At 40.9% G+C, this 15,603-nt stretch overlaps 1 long non-coding RNA gene across 1 annotated transcript in view; it reads right to left on the bottom strand.

The window, feature by feature from the left end:
- The window catches only part of LOC116638205, a 77,328-nt gene that overhangs the window by 57,352 nt on the left and 4,373 nt on the right, over positions 1-15,603 (bottom strand). The window contains exon 2 of the long non-coding RNA XR_004300658.1: positions 14,485-14,599. This is a non-coding gene — a long non-coding RNA (uncharacterized LOC116638205). The remainder of the gene's footprint in view (positions 1-14,484; positions 14,600-15,603) is intronic.

The following is a 15,603-nucleotide window of genomic DNA, read 5'->3' as shown; positions in this document are numbered from 1 at the left end:
CTCCACTTTTCGGGCACCTGGGTGGCTCAGTCAGTTAAGCATCTGCATTCAGCTCAGGTCATGATCCCAGGGTCCTGGGATCGAACCCCGCATCAGACTCCCTCCTCAGCGGGGAGCCTGCTTCTCCCCACCTGCTTGTGCTCTCTCTCTCTGACAAATAAATAAATAAAATCTTAAAAAAATAAAATAAAATCTCCTCTTTTTTTATATGGTGAAAAGAATAAACAGAAAGAGATTAAGTAGTAAGGGACACATAGGGGCTGCTGTGATCTGAGCCAACATTCATTCCATTCTGGTATTTTGATTTCCTATTAGGAATTTAAGCGGTACAGAAAAGCATCAAAAAGGAAATTAAAAAAAAAAACAACAAAACACCAGGTCCTACCATCTAGAAATAACCACCATTATCATTAGGTGAATATCATTCCAGAGAATTTTATCCAGATACCCAGATATAAGAATTAGTGGATAGATGGACAGATAGTTGAGCAGATAGGAATAATATTATAAAAATGAAGAGATTGTGTGTGCTATTTACTAACGAAAAGATCAGGTTTAATTCCTAAACCATGATATTATCCGAAGTGATGTAAGAAATCAGACCTCGATCTTTCAACATCCAGTTTAGGGTCTATGCCCTGCAGGACACTTCCTTCCCTAGATGCGTACACCGCCAGGCAGATTCATAGGTATGACATCACAGTCCCACCTTCACACACATACATATGGCCTACTCCCCTGATGACCTACACCATCCTGAGGTCTGGCTGAGTCTTGTCCACACCTGCAGAAGGGACTTCCCTTGCTGGACGTGTCACACCCCGCTCTGACATGAAGACACCATAGGGAGACATCAGAGCAGAGAGCTGAGATGCATGCGTGAGAAGTTTTGAGGGGAAGGGCAGTTGAAACAAGAGGACTAAGAGAAGCAGAGGGCTGAGGGACAATGATGTGAGTACAAAGCAGAAACAATGACGTGAGCAGAGGCAGAAACAGGCAGGCACAGAGTGCCAGGAAACAGAGCAAGAAGGGAAGAAAGCTGTGGGGCCGGGGGACTGGGGCGGTGGGTGGGCGTGAAGTAAAATAAGGGCCTGATTCCCACCCTGAGACCCACAGAATGACACTTTCTTACTGGCACAGACCAGTACGAACAGAAATGGGTCTGCAAGAGAAGGGAACCGCCTTCACTGAGATCAAGTGTGGAGGGAAAAAAGACCCCAGCTCAGGAAACGGATGGGTCAGCAAATAGATGGTCAAAATCGAGAATAAAAAAGAGCTCTTATCAGAGAGGCTTACATCTAAGACACCGGGAGCAAGATGGTGCACAGACACCTGACAGGTTCCGATTCCTCATCCTGGGGGAGGAGGTGCTACATTGTCTGCCGATGCAGTTCAAAAGCAGCGCACGTGACCCAGGAGACCAGACACGTGAGACACATGACATAACTCCGCGTGAAGACACCGGACGTTTCGAGGTCATTCTTTCACACACACAACAGCAGCATGCACAGTGATGTGGCCGCTTCTCGGCGCGCGCTGACTGGTACTGGGTACCCTGAGTCTACAGGGAAGCTTAACTAAGGCCCACACAGCTTCTCGGACCACCAGGCTCTGCGATGGGCACAAATGGCGTCACCCTACTTGAGCTTCTATCAGACACTGTTGCAACGTCTTGACTTCCCTCAAAGCAATATAAGAAAGGCAGGTCTAGCCTAATGACCCAAACTAATCTGAGCCGCCTGCTTCCATTATCGTGCTCTTCCAGACCACCCTCTAATATCATCATCAGAGGTCAACTCCCTAGTCCATAGGCTTCAGTGGCTTCTGTAACGTCTTAGAAATTTAGCACAAAGTCCTTTGCTCAGCATTCAACTTCCTCTACACCCGGGCTTTAACTTTCTCTGTAATGTCCTTTTCCTCCTTATTATTCCCAGTCACCCAGTGCTCCCATCGCAGCGTGTTACCCAACGCTTCTGAACACACCATGCACCCACCACAGCAGAACTTTCTGGTGGGGTTCCCACAGCCAGACATGCCTTTATTCATTATCTGTCAAAATCCCAGGGCGCCTGGGTGGCTCAATCGGTAAAGTGTCTGCCTTCGGCTCAGGTCATGATCCCAGGGTCCTGGGATCAAACCCCACATCAGGCTCCCTGCTCAGGGTGGAGTCTGCTTCTCCCTCTCCCACGGTTGCTCCGCCTGCTTGTGCTCTCTCTCTCTCTCTCTCTCTGTCAAATGAATAAAGTCTTAAAAAAAAATAAAAAACAAACACACAAAAATCCTACTCGACTTACAAGGCACAGCTCACATGTGCTGAACCCCTGAACCCCCATCGGAATTAAGCATTCCTTTCTTTCAGTGCCATGGCCATATGTTTTGACCTCTAGTTGAACTTAATATATTTTGCCTTATATTAGTTGCTGTTTAAATCTGTCCTGATTTAAACCTGTCCTTACAGGTAGTAAGTGAATTTATTGAACATCTACTGTGGATGCCAGGTGCTTTCATAGCTATCGTCTGATTTATCCTTCTGTTGCTAATAAGTGGCAGCGTGCTCACAGGCTCACACGTGTCGGGTGTTCATAAATGTTTGTTGTATTATTCTGTGAAGAGAAGGGGAATGGTTTGCTTTCTGAGCTTGAGAAGGGAGGTCACTAAATTACTGTCCTTTCAGGGACTTAATGAAAAAAAAATGAGAGGAACAGCTATCCTGATCATCTCTGTTGGATGACACAGAGACAGGGTGAAAAATACTTAGTCTTTGATAATTCTGTCTCCAAAAAATGCCCTAGCTGGAAAACACCTTCTCTTTTTCCACTTGCTTTTCCTTGCCCCACCCAGGAGCTCAGCATCACGTCTCTATTCTGCCCAGAGCCAGACCTCATTAGGCTTGCTGGTTCTAGCCCTAGACCAGTCACTAATTCTCTGTGGACTTTAGGCAAGACAGTGTCTCTCCCTCTGCCTCAGTTTGTCCTTGTGTAGAATGGACAGTTTGGGCTGGATGATCTCGAGGGTCCTTATCAGTTCCATAAAATCCTAAGATTCTATGTTGAATCAGCATATACAAAATGACTTGGGAATTGGCTCATTCTTCAGGCCAACCTACAAACACCAAAATATGGAAGATTATGTAAACAGGGCAGTAAATTTCTCTGTGTGTATGCATGCTTTGTGAATGTTTTTTCTGTGTGTGCATTGTGGGTGAGAGGTGGAAATTTGTTAGTCCATGAAAGTACATTTTCAAGCAATTTTAAAATTTATTCAATGAATATATGAATAGCAAAAACATTACTTGGTTACTCCCCACGAAGGTTTACCATTTTTGTTGCTGTTATTAATAGGAAACTAATGAAGATTAATTGTATTTAAAATTTTAAATTCATTAAATCTGACAATTGAGGATCACTTTAAAAATGCACAGGCCTAAAGAACTCAATGATCAACATTAACAAGTAAGTTCTCATTTACATCTGACATCTGACTAATCATCCAGAAGGATCTTCTGTTGAACAAATGAATGAATAAATCAACAGTGTTGCATCAACTTCTGCATAGGGAGAGATGTAACAATTGATTTTAGTGAGATAATCAATGAAAACGTATCACTCACTGCTTAATAGCCAGTTGATCTGGATTCAACTATTCTTTGTAAAACTACAAATTAGACTGGACCAAACGTCCCCTCCGACAATTTGGGGGAAAAGATGCCATTCATAAGCAAGGTGTGCGCATATACACGTAACAACATTCAACATAAACCTGAGAACCTTCACCTTGATTTTGGAGGCCACCACACATCTCTGCCTCCCTGAAGATACACACAAAGTCCTCTGCCCCTCTGTTGTCAGAGAAAACCCAGAATAAACAGGGGCTTTCAGCACTGCTGGGATCGGGGTGGTACTCACACCTTTTTTATATCAAATGTTTACTTGGGATAATTTGGATATTTCACCAAGACTGTTTGACCCAAAGCTGCATAATAATGGGTCTCAAATGTACAAGTACCACAGTGGTCCCAATAAAAATGCTCTGACTATAGAAGGACTATTAATTCGCCCTAAGTAAAAGCTATTTGCTCTGTGAAGGAAAAAGAAAATCTTAAAAAATAAGAAAAAGAAAAAAAAAAGGAGACAACACATTTTTTTGATTGGCTAATTTTGGATGGGGCTGGGGCAGCATGATATGAGATTCTGAAGAAAAAGGAAATATCCAGAAAGCAAAGATAAAAGAAAAAAGAAAAATAAGTGACTAATCTACCCTATCGGGTAAAACATATTCTTAATGCAAACATATGAGGAGCAGAGGACTCTTCTAATACAGAAGACTTCCAGTTATGTATTCATTCATTAATTCACTAGCCCTAAGAAGGCCAAACCAAGCCAGGTTACAAGAAGGGGCACAGTCTTGAGGTCAATGTAGTTCTATCAATACAATTAAAAAAAAAAAAGGAGTATAAAAATCCCTTAAAAAAAAAAAAAACAACCAAAAAGGAAAACCAAATTGGTTAATAAAATTTTGAGCAAAAAATTCAATACAATATTTTTAAGACTCAACTTCCTCATACACATTAGTATCTTTTCACTCTATTGCATGCCTTCCTAAAATCAAATATGTGTTTTATTTACTGAAAACGTCCCCCGAAAGAACATTTCCTCTAACTCTGGTTCCAATATATTAATAAAATAGGTTTGAACTTTTTGTTTGTTTTTGTAGAAATTGCTAACATTTTTTTTCCTGAAAGAAGATTTCTTCCCCAAAGTTGTGTTTTTTTTAATTTCAGATATTTAAAAACGATTACTACTTTTTCGAGGACTGTGTCATTATGGAGTAATTAAGATTTTAAAAAGTTAACCATTGTTATGACTCAGAAAGGCCTTAATCCAATTATCAGGGTGAAGGATGAATTGACCTTTTCCCCTCACGATCCCTGTTTCCAGTTTGGAAAAAAGAAATCTTTTTCAGAGAATACTGATACCTAAATTTACCAAAATATGATGGGCAAATTTAACAGCAGTGAAATTTTAAATAAAAAAAATACCTGTAGTCCATAAATTTTGTATTTATGTACGTGCACTCCTGCAAGAAGACAATGGTATAAAGTAGAATGGCATATGATATTTATATTACGTGTTTAAACCTACCTCCAATAGTTCTCCAAATTTAATTTCCTATCATCAGATTTTTTCTTTCCTTTTTAAAATATTTTACTTTTTCTTTCTTTATGCTGCTATATATATTATTTTCCTTTTTGCTCATTGGCAATATTTTTAATAACAAAATCAGTAAATAATGGTAGTTACAACACTGAAGGTTATAATTATATTACCTATCGCTTTCCTTCCAAGGATCTCAAGGTGGTTTACTAAGAGAAAATAAAATCAGTGTTCTTTCTCTTTTCACAGGATATAGAAATTTGACAGTTGTGATTTTTTTTTTTTTTTACTGATACTGATGCTAAACCATTTTAGATAATGCCTTTCCCCACATCATTGTTGGGATTTCTCCATATTCAAGGTTGGAGATTAAATTTTTATTTACTTAAAGATGTTTTGATTCAGCATTGTCAGATGCTGACAGCTGCACAGATCCATGATCAATTTTTTTTTTAAGGAGGCTTGGGTTCTAAGGTTTAATTCAGAGTTGAGGGTAACTTACTTTTGAAAAAAAGACTATATCCTATGTAAAAAATAATGTCAATATTTAGCTTATTTATGTGGTAGACTCCACTTTAATTTTAAATGAAACTTAGAGGAATTTATATCTTCTGGGATACTAAACAGCTTAAGCCAGCATGAGACTATGGTTTAACATTAGGGTATCTTTAGCTACAAATGGTTAAGTTCTACCTTCTAAGATAGAAAGATGAGCGAGTGTCTTTGCTTGTGATAGCATGTGTGTGTGTGTGTGTGTGTGTGTGTGTGTGCGCGCGCACCCACACGTACAAACAAAAATACCATAATGAAATTAACATGTGGACGGATGTTGAGTATGTATACAATTTCAGGGTTTTGATGACATCACTGGGCTAAGATGCTGGAATAAGCTCCCCGTATCTCTCCTTACCCCGTACTCTCCATGTCACTTATTAGTTGGTCACATTTCTCCCTCATCCTTTGAGGATCTTTAAGATCATGGCGTCTCTTCCCTACCTTCAATAAATGTATATTAGCCTCCAAGAGTGCATGGCATCAAAAATATAATTCTGACCCCCTTGAAGAGAAAGAATTAACAGGCAGCAGCTTCTCTTCCTGACTGCCATAAAACCTCCATTAAAAAAAAAAAAAGAAAGAAAGAAAGCTGTACTAGCCATATTTTTTCCCATACGGGTGCATATTAACAGGCAACCGAAAGAGTAGGAAAAAAATCTTGTATATATGGAAAGATTGCCCCCGGGCTGTGCCTGTCTGCCCAGGAAAATGGCAGTGAGAACAAGGTGAGCAATTGCTCAAGAAATTTATTTTAGTCACTTGAGGTCTCCTCTCTTCTGTAGCAGACACAGCATCTTTAAGTGCAACAGGTTGGTGGTCACGATGTATGGTACGAGAAACAATGAAAGATTTGTGAAATCTTTGAAAAAAAATTTAATTTGGAGCAATTCAGTGACCTCCGTTTTATATATTTTTTTGGATATATGATTTTTTGAGTTATAATCATTTCTGGAAATTTCCATAAATTTGATTTAATTCTATAATACAACTCCTCAAGCAACTGTCAGAATCTACTACTTTGACTTCTTATAAGGCTCTCCTACATGTAAAAATAAAAACCACAACAAAAATATTTTTGCCAAAAAGCAAAGCAGTAAGTAACAGTCTCTATTTGGTGTCATGTATAATCCTTTTGTCAGTATAAATATCACAAATAAAAGAACCTATTTTGATATGTTATATTAAGATCTATAAATTTTATAATCTATGAACATATACAGAAGGGAAAAATAGAGATGAAATCATCCTAGTGCTAAAATATAAACTCTTACAATTTATGTTAGTAAAAAAAAAAATGCTTTCAGTTTAAAATTGTTTCTGGAAAAATATTTTGGTAACAATTATATTTCTAACTAAAAAGTTAACTCCAAAAGAGATCTTATTTTCAAATTAAGGAATGAATTTATGAATACTAGAAGAATGTGGCACCCCTCCCAAAAATAAACATACTAATGAATCATCACTTAGCTCTCTGGAAAGTTATATTTCCTTTGTGCCACATGAAAAATTGATGTTTTATATTCATAAATAAAATATCTTAGATATTTGAGCTTTGGTTAAATGATGATCTTCACTGGGGTAAATTGTCTTTAGTGTTATACAAGTTGACTACAGAAAACAAACAAACAAAAAAACCCAAAAAATTTCACATTAAGTCTCAGATTAGCTGAAAGGTAGCTCACTGAGAAACAAGATTTTCAATCATGAAATGAAAAAAAAAAAAGGTACAGTTTATTTTTAAAAGTCTCCCTTCTTTTAAAAAGATTTCCCTTTCTCTCAGAATTCTAAAGCATCATTAAAAAATTTTAAGAAGCTAATAGCTAATCCTCAAAAAAGCAATAAACTTGTAATTGTATTTCTAAAATATCACTTGTTATTTGAAGGGATAGCAATTGTTTTCATGACCACTTCATGTTTAAATGTAAATATTTCTTGTGTAAAGCTACCCGAAACAGCTTTTTTTCTAGGCAAACTTCCTAAAAGGTAATGTCAGGGGGGAAATCTCTATGAATTGGAGAATTTTATAAGCCTGCAAATACATAAAAATACCAGATGAGTACTACAGCTTAATATGTTCTCTTAACATCCTAATTTTAATTCTTTAACATTTTAATGAACAAATTTTAATCCAGGAGGCTATCAATAAAAATTTTTTTCTTTCCTTTAAAAATTTTATTATAAATGACTGCCTCTGTGCCCCCATTACTTACATATGTTTTAAAATTTAAAAAAAAGTTAGGCATAAGTAAATTCATTAGAGGGAAACTATTTCCCCCTTTTATTTAAATATTATCTCATTAAATGTGGTGTTAAGGTTTAGAGGTGGTGGGAGTCTAAAGGATAAAGTATGGAGGGTTCTATCTAATTCACTCTTTCTTTTAAAAATTAATTTATAGGCTGCCAATTTACTTTCTGCCCCACGATCAGCTGAGAATTATAGAATTTTCCAGACAATTTCATTTTGGTTCATCAAACCTCTACCTCTAGCAAGTAGGTTTTCTGCTCTTTTTCTTTTCCCTAACCCAGTGTTCTTGCCACAAATTCAAAGGGTGAAGAAGACCCCTTAATATAAAAAAAAAAATCACTCACCCCACTTTGAAGCAAATAGTGAAACTACTTCTTTACTTGATTTTTTTTTTTTCTACTAACCTAAGATCTGGGCCTGAAAGATGAGCTGACCTGGGGATCATAACTCCTTTATGGGGTTAATCTAAGTTATTTGCCTGTTCCGGTATTAAGGGGTCGTTGCAGTTTGAATGACCAGCTCTCCTTAGAGGCTGGGAAGCCCTCAGCAAGTTCCCTTCATGCTATCATTATTTGTACAACTCCAGATGGGTTCACGACATCTAGAAAATCCTGGTATGATCAGACGCTCTTTGACTCGAGACTCATCTCCTACCTCACGACAGTTAGTAACTTTATATTTCTGCTTCCTTTTTCAGATTTCAACTTTTCCAACGAGAGCAGGACTATATCTAGTCCTGGGTCTGAAGGGATCTGTCTTAACAATAACAGTGAATATCAGTTGAGTATATGCTACATGTATTAGACTGTGTTTCCTGACATCTCATTTCCCTTCTCCAACAACGTCGTTATGAAATAGGTACTTTAATATCCCCATTTTACAGATGATGAAACTGACTTGGAGACACAAGTTGCTCACGGGCAGGCAGCCGAAAAGAGCAGAGTTGGGTAATAAAGCTAGGTCTCACTCGCATCAAGGTCCGTGACTCTCAACCACTAGGTTTTACTGCTTCCTCAAACTATGCTGCCTTTATCCTCCCCTTAAAAGGCTTCAAAGAAGAGATGCGTGGACTGCAGTTGACATATCCCTGAGCTTTTGAATATGATTTTTTTTTAAGAGAGAGAAGAAAAGTCACTGAGTAGAAACAATGGGTTGGCTCTGAGTTGAAATGGAGAGTCTACACAGGAGGCTCCAGTTTCTGTGAAAATTAAATAAAATCGATAGGGGCGCCTGGGTGGCTCAGTCGTTAAGCGTCTGCCTTCGGCTCAGGTCATGATCCCGGGGTCCTGGGATCGAGCCCCACATCGGGCACCCTGCTCAGCAGGAAGCCTGCTTCTCCCTCTCCCACTCCCCCTGCTTGTGTTCCCTCTCTCGCTGTCTCTCTCTCTGTCAAATAAATAAATAGAATCTTTAATAAATAAATAAATACATACATACATACATAAAATCGATAAAAAATAAAAACAAAAACATCTTTTCCTTTCTCACTGGGATGGCCTCAGATGTGCTCCACAGGTGTGGGGGGAGCCTTGGCCCTTTTTTTCTAGTGTTATCCAGAAATGTAGAGACTACATCATATTCTTCCTATAATCACCCGTGCAGTTTGCAGCCAAGACTTAAAAGAAATGTCTGATGGGACGTTAAGTGGATGGCAGGGAGGAAAGCAAAGATCTTTTTTTTTCAGGGGGTAAGAAGAGACAAAAAGATTTCTAAGACCATGAAAAGTGAAGCAGGAAGAAGAAAAGAACGAAGATAAAATATGTGTGAAAAGGAAAGGGAAAACACGATTTATGACAGCAAGTGGTGCCACCCAGTCCTACCCTTCTGTTTCTCCTTTACTATTTCCTTGGTGAGGATCACCTAAGCCCTGAAAATTTAGGACTGGATAGAGGCTGAAAGTAAAAGGTGAACGGCGAGCATCCTAGCTGAATTGCTTATTCTCCCTGATCAGAAAGTTAAAAAAAAAAAAGAAGAAGAAGAAAGAAAGAAAAAGAAATATAAAAAGAATGATTTGCAAAAACAATTGTGATTAAATTCAATAGATTTTTTTAAAGAACTTGAAAGCAAGGAATTAAAGGGGAATGAAACCACAAAGAGATAATCTTTGTGTAGGGATGTATAAAGTAGAGAAAAAGATTTTCCTATCAGCCCTTCTGATTTGCTCCCAGCCAGGTAATCCTGGGCACTGGCAGGCTGTGGGGCAAATGGACAGATGCTTCCGGAAAAGATTATCTTTTATCTGTCACTCAGGGAATCGCTCTGTCTCTATGACGGCTGACTCTAGGGTCTAAGCCTTATATGCCATTGCTATACGTGTCAAACAGAAAAAAAAACCTATGATAATAATATTAATAATAATGATAATAAAACAATAACAGCAACAGTAAGAACAGCTAACATTTACTGAGTACTGAGCAGGTACGAAGCACTTTCCATGCATAATCTCTTTTAATCCTCACCAGAACTTTAGAGTTGCTATTACTATCCCCATTTTACAGATGAGGAAATTGAAAAACTGAAAAGGATTGGTTTGCATGTAAATGGATTTTTCTATACATTAGCCTCAGCCGTAGCGACCTGCTGCTCTCTTGCTCAAGTAGAAATTCACACACTTCACCCTGTCCTCCCACAGTCTACCTCAAAGTCTTTACAAGGTCAGACCCGAATCCAGGCAGCGGCTTGCACTGGCCCTGAGCCTCCGGCATGCTGAGTAAGAGCATCTACGTCTCCCTGAAAGTAAGGTTTGCATCAGCTTCTGATCAGAACTACAGTCAGTAAACACCCTTTGCCCTAAATGAAAAAAACCAAGGCCTTCCTCATGGTGAGGAGGAATTCTGAGGGCCCTGAGGACAGCAAGGGAGAGCCTCTGAAACACGGCACTAGGATGAAACCTTTGCACACTGACCTCGCCATGTCCATTTTCAGCCTTAGAGACTCCTAATTTCTCCCTCATCCAAGACCTCAGTAGAACTGCCTGTGATAAATGCCCTTGCTGTGCGATATGGAAGCCAGTCTACTAACCTACAACAGACTGTTCCTTTCCTTCTCAAGGTATCCCTGTGCTGTCTAGCTGTGATGTTCCCTGGTAGTCAAAAGCACCAGAAGAAATGCACCTTTGACATTCAGACTTTACACTGCCCAGCTTCAACGCAAACCTCTCTTCCCTCCATCGGCTTGCCAGACTCTGCCGAGAAGACTTAGCCTAAAAGATGGATTGTCTCTTGGAAATTCTACAGGTCCAGGCTAGGTTGGGTCATGAAACTTCTTGTCTGCTTCTGTCCTTCGGCTCCATGCCTGCCTTGGCTTTTGGTTACTCATTTTTCTTTTCTTTTCTTTTCTTTAAGATTTTATTTATTTATTTGACAGAGAGAGAGACACAGCGAGAGCAGGAACACAAGTAGGGGGAGTGGGAGAGGGAGAAGCAGGCTTCCCGCAGAGCAGGGAGCCTGACGCAGGGCTCGATCCCAGGACCCCGGGATCATGACCTGAGCCAAAGGCAGATGCTTAGCGACTGAGTCACCCAGGCGCCCCACTCATTTTTCTATTCAACATTTATCTAGCCGTTTGCAGTATTAAATAAGTTTCAGATATTTGTTTTCCAACACAGGGGGGCCAAAAATCATGACAAGAATGCAACAGAGTGCTACTAGGAAAAAAAAATAAGAAGCACCTGAAAATCAGGCTCTGGTGATGCAAAGGGACCAGTCTTTTTGGAAAAGGTGATGCAAAAGGACTAGTCTGTTTGGAAAAGGATAAGTCTCAAATCTTCGTATGGTGAAATGTAGGCCTCAGAGACTAACTAGACAAACAAATTTTAATTTGGGGTTCATGGAGCTTAGGGAGGTCACGAACCCCCTGAGATTATATGTAAAATATCTGTGTTATTTTTGTTTTCCTTTTCTACTCTTGTTTTGTTTTTCTGGGAAGAAGTTCCTAGCTTCATTGGGTTATCAGAGAGAGAATAACTTATTTATAAATATCTCCGATGCCTAGAAAAAGGCCTGATACATAGTAGGAACTCAGTAGATATTTGTTGAATAAATGAATGGATGAGGGGTCTGAGCTCTAAAGCACCTAATTTTATAGATGGAGAAATTAAGGCCTAGAAAGGATATAATTGTTTTTCTGTAAGGTCATGAACCCTAAGTAGTCAGGACCAGACCGAATGAGCTCTTTCAGCTCTTTCTACTGCTAGACAGTCCTGTTGTTTTGCTTTTTAACCTAGTTGTATCTTTCACTGCATTTCATTTTTCTTCCTCCCAAACCATTGTTTTTTAAGCAAAGAAATGCGTCTCATTTCCTAGTTAAAAACTGTCCCAAAAGGGGAGATGGGGTGGGGGGCAAACAGTGGTGAGAGTCTATGCAAAAGGCCACCAGAATGATGTATCTGTGATGGCACTCACAGCATGGCTATTATTCCTATGTGCTGGGGACATGATCACTACTATGGCATCAAAATCGCTGTCATTGATGGAAATATGCAAAGCTGAAATAGTGGAGTTAGATCTGGGGGCTGGCAGGAAATCTTAAGCTTAAAACTGGCCAGGCCAAGCAGCTGTCTGACAAGAAGATGATCTGCAGCATTCTAAAAGATGTCTGAGGAGCAGGGATCAAAGGATCCCCTAGTTGGTTTGAAAGTTCCTTTTGAGGGTCTTCCTTACTTAAGTGATTAGGAGATCCTGGGAGAATTCAAATCAGACCTTACTACCCTCCTAACAGCTCAAAATCAAGCCCAGCAGGCAAGAAGGACGAGATTCAAATGCCACTCAGAGAAGAGAAATAAGGGAGAGGGGCCTAGGCCTCATGGAGCTGTTTCATGCTGGGACAGCTTCTGAAAGAGACCAATAATTTGAATTCTATGACACAGCAAATTTCTTGTGCTGATGACTTTCTCGGCAGACGGAGGCCAACATGGAGGCTCTGAAGTCCAGGCCATGTCAGAAGAGAGAGAGAGAGAGGAGAGCCGTGCCTAACCTAGGGATGCCTCCAGAATGCTAATGGCCAGCAGAAGAAACTTTCAGTAAACTCTTCTTTGAACCCTGGCATCCTAAATGCAAGTCATTTTGGAAGGGGATCCGTTACAATGCCCTAGATTGTGTTTATTGATTATCTTATTATTTGGCGATGGTAGGAGATATTTAGTAAAAAGAAAGAACCCAAAGTAGATAATAAACAATCTGAGTTTGAGCCCCAGCTGTGTGACCTTGGTAAAATCACTTAACCTCTCTGAACCTCTGTTTCTTGATTTATAAATGAAGGAACTGGTCTGTATATCCTCTATAGCTCTTTCTAACTTTTGCACTCTATATATTATATCTAAGTTTGAGGTTTAATCCATTGACAGATTTTTTTCAAACATGACTAGAAAAGGTTACTCTTCAGGCAAGAAAATCCCACCCCTGTATTATTTTCTTAGATTTCTCTGCAATGCAACTGAAATATCAGTTAAAGGGGGGAAGAGGGAGATTTTAACCTCTTGGAGTGAACAACAACCCTATTGCGCAAAGACACCTGCTGTAAACTTCAGATCCTTATATTAAAAAGGGGAATTTAAAGGAAGTTAGGGTCAGCAAATGATTTGAAGACTTTGCCCTCACTTTACAGGGTAGGATTACGGAGGATTCCAGTCAATTTATTTGAGTTCCACTTTCAAAATGTAAACATTTCAAAAAACTCATGTAGCAGTCATTTAATTCATACAGCAAATAGGTCTGTCGCATAATGATCTGAAGGTCTTCTATGAAATGTGTTTCTGTTTTGCCATGAGCCTCAAGTTTCCCTCTAAGATTTCTGGCAGTTTCCTACATTTTGCTCACATAACATCCAAGGATTAGCCAGGTAGCTCGTTTTCTCCCCTCCTTCCGAATCTAACTGGGCCCTGGGCTTTCAAAATTCTCTGCCAAGCTCTGAACTGAATTCCCCAATAAGAATTCACAGTATGACTCTGAAGCTCAGAAAAGCAGCTAAACAAAAGCTCTGTAGCGGAGGATTTTGCTGGTTAATAGGAAAAGTAAATGTATTTAGGGTTTAATGCCTTACATTAAAAAAAAAAATCAATAACCTAAAACTTTTCCTACCTGTCCTACGCTGAACTTTAGTCAAGGAGAAATAACGCAACATTTCAATTTCCTCAGAGAAACGGAGCTCAGCAAATAACCTTTCCACTCTACACTTCCCTGGGGCCCCCCCAAGAGGCCTGAAATAGCCCAGGAAGTGGGGGGTGGAGAGGGAATCCTGTGCCCCACTGAGGAAGGCCTGCACCCCTCAGTTCTGGGGGCCTCCGCACACCCAGGCCCAAGCCCTGCCAGGGGACAAAACGGGAAGGGGGCCTGCCTCGGCGAACACTGTGTCTTTCCTAATGACCTCTATGATGGGTGCCTTTCCTTGCCAAAGATTAAGCCATTGAGGACAGTCTCCAAGCACCAGATCCCTGATTTCCCTGTGCTGCATCACCAAGTGCGGAGTGTGTGTAGAGTCTCCTTGGTTGTGCCCAGGCCAAGGGGCCATGGGCTGAGGTATCTTTGCACTCACCTGGGACTCCGGAGCTCATGTGTTCAGATTCTTCAGTTCCTGTGGCCTCTGAGACCCCCTCCTTCCGTGGCCACCCCTCACGTAGGCCTCCGGCTGTCAGGACAGGTCTGACTACCTGAAAAGGCAAAAAATGGGTAGGGTTACTCTGCTGGCTCAGGAGGAGAATGGGAGAGACTGGGGGCAGGGACATTTCATAGGAAATCAAGGAGTGGGTTGGCTGAAAGAAGGGAAAAGGGCAGAGGGGCACATCAGGGGCCAAGAGCTACAAAGCAGGGATGCTGATGCCACAGGAGAGCTTTTCAGAGAGCCTACAAAGTTCCCTCACCTTACCCCCAGTCTGGGAAGTCTCTGGGACAAAGAAGAGGGTCTGGTCTGAGATCGCAGCAAGTGTGCTCAGTACTTTTGACTCAATCTCAATCCTTTCCTTTGCTTCCAACCTAAGGCAGATAAGGCAGAAAGACTCAAAGCAACCCCAGGTCTTGAAAAGAGGATAGATGGGGCAAAGGGGCCAAAGGGAGAAAACCAGGTTCTAGCCACGGGTTGGGAGGAGAGGCAGAGGGGGAGAAGTGCAGGTGCAGAGCAACCAAAAGGGGGCCTGACGGTGGCTGCCGGCAGAACCCCTTAGCCTGACCCAGCCACTAGGGGGCAGATGGCCAGGGTGAAGGGGGTGAATCTCTGAGGTGTCTTCACTCCTTCCTTAACTCCAGAGACAGCCTCTCGTCTTGATTTTCTAACACAGTCAAAGACTAAGCTAGTTGACTGCGCACGAGGAGCCAAGTTTCCCCAGGGGTTTCTCGGACACTTCCCACTCCCCAGGGAGAAGCAGACTGGGTGAGGAAGGGTCTCCAGCTGTCACCCCCTACCCCCTTCTCTATAGGACTCCAGAGGTTGACATCAGATGCAAGTGCCTGGAAGTTTCCATCAGGCCCCTGGCTTCCTAGGTGATGTGGCTTTTTTCAAGAGGGGTGTGCATTAGCAGTTTGAAGGTTCTAAGAGATTACCCCCCCCTTGCCCTCCTTCCTCCGCAAAGGCAAAGTGGGGAGAAAGGGGGAGATCAGCTCCCACTGGCCTCGGGCTGACGCAACTGTTTTGAAGAGGAAGGAAAGAGGCACAAAAAGC

This window comes from Phoca vitulina, unplaced genomic scaffold, assembly GCF_004348235.1.
Source record: "Phoca vitulina isolate PV1807 unplaced genomic scaffold, GSC_HSeal_1.0 scaffold16, whole genome shotgun sequence".
In the NCBI taxonomy this organism is placed as follows: domain Eukaryota; kingdom Metazoa; phylum Chordata; class Mammalia; order Carnivora; family Phocidae; genus Phoca; species Phoca vitulina.
Note: the sequence above shows the minus strand (reverse complement) of the source record. Positions and strands in the feature narration are given on the sequence as shown.